The sequence below is a fragment of the Tamandua tetradactyla genome, chromosome 4 (genome assembly GCF_023851605.1).
Source record: "Tamandua tetradactyla isolate mTamTet1 chromosome 4, mTamTet1.pri, whole genome shotgun sequence".
NCBI classification, from domain to species: Eukaryota; Metazoa; Chordata; class Mammalia; order Pilosa; family Myrmecophagidae; genus Tamandua; species Tamandua tetradactyla.
The window spans coordinates 9425421-9430135 of NC_135330.1; the positions used below are offsets into that span (position 1 = coordinate 9425421).

General features: G+C 59.1%; 1 long non-coding RNA gene across 1 annotated transcript; it reads right to left on the reverse strand.

The window, feature by feature from the left end:
• Positions 1-1143: 1143 nt before the first annotated feature.
• On the reverse strand, positions 1144-4372 carry LOC143678749 (uncharacterized). Its single transcript, XR_013173429.1, has 2 exons — positions 3881-4372; positions 1144-1743 (listed from the first exon to the last, which is right to left on the reverse strand). It is a non-coding gene; the product is annotated as an uncharacterized LOC143678749 (long non-coding RNA).
• Between the last annotated feature and the right edge of the window lie 343 nt (positions 4373-4715).

Here is a 4715-nt window from a genome sequence, read left to right on the forward strand (position 1 = left end):
ACGTCCCCTGCCCACAGAGCAGCCCATCAGCCCTTGCCAGGCTCTTCCCACCTCGTAGGTGAATGAAGTCCTGGGTGGCCAGGACGGTGGCCCTGCCCGGCCACCCTGAGCCAGGAGGGGGCAGCCTGTGCCGGTGGAGGGGGCCCTTCAGCAGCTGGAGCCCAGGCACCCCCACCGCCTGCCCCAGTCCGGGCTAAGCCCCTAAGTGTCCCATTATGCGCCATCCACTTCTCACTTTGTCGGCCTCATCCTTAGCCTCCCGCGTCCTTTTGTCAGAGGTCCCAGGAGCGTGAGGGACTCTTAGCACAAGGCCTCATTATTCCCAGCCTCGGCCATAATGAGGAGTCCCTCCCCCCAGGGCTAGCCCGGTTTACAGGACCCCTCCCATTTAATAACTATAATGACAGCCACTGCCTATGAGTTCTCGCTGAGGCCGCGCGGCCCCGCGCACTTTACATACATTGTATCATCTAATTCCTCTGCCAGTCACTGTTCGTGTCCCCATTTGTCAGATGCGAAAGCTAAGTCTGGGCGACCAGAGCTCCTTTCTCCTGGGCTCAGCCACACAGGGTGAGAAAGGCAGGGATGCAGCCTTGTCCCAGGTGGTACACCGGAGGTGCGGGGGTGGGGGGGTGGCTGGGGAAGAGCACGCAGCACCCTACGGGGGCCTGGGGTTGGGGCTGGGCAGGAGAGGGTGAGCAGCTGCCTATTTCTCCAGGCCAGGCTCACCCCGCCCTCAGCTGAAGCAGGGGAGAGGCTGTCACTGTCCCCCTCTTGCAGGGACGGATGCTGGCTCGCTCACCGAGCTTTCTTTCATGATTCGGCTGTGTGCTGGTAGCTAGTGAGTCTCTAGGAGCTCCACCCACGGTGCCAACTGGAGAGGGAGGGGCCGGGGGAGGGGTGGGGAGCTGAGAGGCACCTGCTCTCCTGGCCAGTTTTTGGTGGAGCTGCGCAGAAGTTAGGGCACAGTGACGGGACCCAGCAGCATGAAGGAAGAGGGAGGTAGAGAGAAGGGACTGAAATTCCGCTGTTCCCTTTCAAATGAGGGGTCTCAGGGGTTCTTTTATGCTCTGGTTTTGGGGATTAAACAATGTAATAAAAATGCATTGCAATAACATATAATATAAGAATACAATAACAATGTTTTAAAAATGCAGTTACTAATATTTTAAATTTACATCTGAAGAGGCAATCTTTTCACGTGGAGCAAAACTAAGGGTACACGTTACAAGAAGTCTCCCTTCCACCTCTGTCTGCACCGCCCGGTTCCCCACCCCAGAGACAACCAACCGCCTGGCTTCTCGCGTATCCTCCCAGAGCTACTCTGTTTCGGGCCTTTTATTTATCAAAGTAAATGCCCACTGCTCACCTAGTCATTTATCTGTTTCCTAAATACATGGTGAGCACCGGGCCAGGCTGTTGGTGGCCAGCGATGGTTGGCCCTCCACTCTCAGAGGAGCGCAGGGCACAGAGGGAAAAGGGCAGCCTGTGAGAAGAAGGGCCCTGCATGTGGGCTGCTCTTTGGAAACAAGCGGAAGAGGTGGATTTCTGAGGAGCGGGAACAGCATGTGCGAAGGCCCAGCAGTGCGACATCCCCTGTGTGTCCAGGCTCGTTGTGGGCCAGTGGCAGGAGCCGGGGCAGCGCAGACCGGGGGAGGCTGGGCTCCCCTAGCCGGAGGTCATACGCTTGACCCCAGGCCTGAGGTCTCTGAGTCTGGAGAAGGTTTGACGGACGGTCCCTTCCTAGAAAGAAAGAAGGGTCTGAAAGGGGCCACCCTTGGTCAGTGGGACCTCTGGCATCTGCTTAGCTGAGGGTGTTGGGCCAGGTGGGAGAGGCAGGTGTCTCCCCTGCAGAACAGTCTGAGCCAGCCATCCCCAGATTAGTGCCTACTTTAGGTCGTGAGGATTTAATGCAATGTGTGAAGTGCTCAGTACAAGGCTTGACATCTGGTAACTTCTCAGTTGGTGTTGGCTGTTATTATTCCAAGGACAGCCCATCCTGCTCTCCCCTCTTTGCTCATTCCTGACCCCCAAAATTCGTCTCCATGCCTCCCCTAGGCCTGTTAGGCTGCAGCCTTCATCTTGGTTTCTCGGGGAGGGAGGAGGGGAGGAGCCTCTGACGGGGGTGTTCAAAGTGAAGGAAGAGAACTGCCCTCCTGGCCCCTCCGCTCCGCCTCTTGTCCCCCAGCCCCTTTTAGAAACACCCCCACTCATTACAGAGCCCCGGCAGCCAGGCCCCGGCTGAAGGCAGCAATTAGATTGTTAGCACCAGCCCCAACCCACCTGCTCAGAGCCCCTCAAATGCCTTTTAATTATAATCCCTTAATCTCCGAAGGATGGCAGGGGCCGGCTCTAGGGCTTTTGCCCCCTCACAGCCTCGTCCCCTCCCTCGCGTTCCCCAATTAAGGGGTCCTCTCCGCGAAGAGCCCCTTTGCCAGTGAAAGGCCTTCCGGCTGGTTGGAGCTCAGTCCCGTGCTCAGCCCCCTTCTCTGCGCAGGTGCAGTCCCACCTGGAAGTTCCTCGATGGGTGCAGCTGAGCCCCCCTGGGACCTGTGCCTCCTGGCCTGGGCGTGCTGAGGTGCCTGACTCTCTCTTCCCTCTTGGTCGCCTCTTGTCCTGGTTTCTCTGGTCCTTTCCCAGTGACGTTTATTTTCCCATCAACATCCCACCCGCCACCCATGCCACCCTGTCCAGCTCCTTCCAGTTGCTGCCAGATTCTGCCTCAAGGGGAACTGAGGCAGAATTGAGACAGGGTGTCTCAGGTGGTGGCCCTGCTCTGCCTCCAGTGGACCCCAGCGGAGCCCAGTCTTGCCCTCCTGGCCCCTCATGCCCACTCAGGGTTCCGGTGCCCTCAGCCACACCGGGCGGGGCAGAACGATGGATTGGCCCCTCTCCCTGGAATGCGTTCAGCACAGCGGCAGGGGGAGGGACACGATGACCCAGCATGTGGCCCTGTCTGAAGTTGAGCCTGGATGGAGTTCTTTCCTGGGAAAGTTCTGTCACTAATTGACTTGCAAATGCCTTGTTTGTCCCCAGATTCATAATTAGGCCGAAGCATTTCTAGGGCTCCATCCTGGAGGGGTTTCTTTTTTGGGGGGCAGCCTGTTCCTCTCTCCTCTCTGAGGCCAGCCAGGCTGGGGGCTGAGCAGAGCCGGGCACCGGTGCCCAGCTGCCACCCAGCGTTCCCACGGCTCTGGTGCCAGCGTGTGAAAGGCGAGGTGCGGGGGGCGCGGGGGCCGGGGCTCCCCGCCATCCTTCAGCCGGGACTCTGGCCAAAGCCCCAAGGCTCCAGGAAACAGCAGAGCTGGGGAGTGGGCCGTGGCGGCGGGCGGGGGCCGGCTGGCACCCCCAGGAAGGAGAGGCCAGCCGGTGCCCGGGGCTGGCATGGGCCAAGCCTCCGGCAGGATGAATGGACCAACAAGGGGCCTCTCTTCCCCATGGCCTCCCCACCAAGGCCTTGGCTGCACCGTTGGCTGTGGGGGGCCGGGAGCCACGGGAGGAAGAGGAGAGGCTATTCTCCAACACCCCCCATCCCAATCTCCGTGCTCCCAGAAAAGGCCCTGGGACGGGGGCCTAGGGACCCGGGTTCAGGCCCAGCTTGTGCTTGGATCTGCTGAGCTAGGGAAGAAACTCTCCTAACATCTCGAGGCCTTCATTTCCCCCACTATCCCTGGCATCGTTTTCAGCCTTCGTGTCTTCCCGCTGGTGTCTGCCCACCCAGCTATCCCCAATAGCACCACCCCACATCCACTGACGTTCTCAGCCCTCTACAGGCCTCCCCTTAGGGTGCACCAGGCCTCTCCCCAGGCACTGCCCCCAGCTCCTACCTCCTCTCCACCCCCCACTGAAGTCAAGAAGGGCTGTTCCAGCCTCTGCTCACCAGCCAGAAGTAGGAAAGTGCTTTCCCACCCCCTGGCTGCCAGCAGGGGAGCCAACCAGGCAGGGCCCTGCCACTTGCAAACTGTGTGGCCTGGTCACTTCTCTTAGCCTCTGTGTCTGTAGAAGGCTTTGTAGGGTGTTGCAGGATGCAGGGAGACTGTGAGTAGAAGGTCCTCTGTGTGGAACCTACAATGGAGTGGATGCCTTGTCAAGGTTCCTTTCTTTCCTTCCTCTCCAGCCTCCCTCTCAAAGCTTTCTGTCAGTCTGCCTGTGTTTTCCCAATGTTCTTTCCACAGTTCAGCTCCATCTTTTCTGCCTGGCTCTCCCAATAGCCTCTCTATATTCTGCATTTCATCTCCAGCACCTTCCCTTGGTAAGTCCTTCCTGAAGTCTAACCTCCACCTCTTCTACTGCAGGTTGCCCCCTCCCCTGGCCCGGTCTCTTCCCAGGCTGTCCTGCAGCTGGGGCCCTGGGGGGAAGGGGGGGAGGTGGACTCTATGGTAACCCTGAGAAGAGAATGCCCTCTCTCCTCATCTGCATACAGACAGGCTCATTTGCATACAGACAGGCCTCATCTGCATATGCTCAGTGGGACTCAGAGAGCACATTCCGAAGTGTCCTGCCCGGGCTGTCCCACCTCAGTCCTGGTATGTCCGTCGAGGGAGGGGTCCTGCCCCGCCCCTTCTGTCCCAGTCTGGGTCTGGGTCTTTCTGTTTCCAAGAGGCAGCTCACCCTCTGTCGCTCCCCTCCCCCACACTGTCGCCCTTACCCCGTTTTCTTTTCTTGTGCTCAGAGAAGTCCTTCCGCTCACCGCCTCGTGTCTGTCCCTGCTCCTT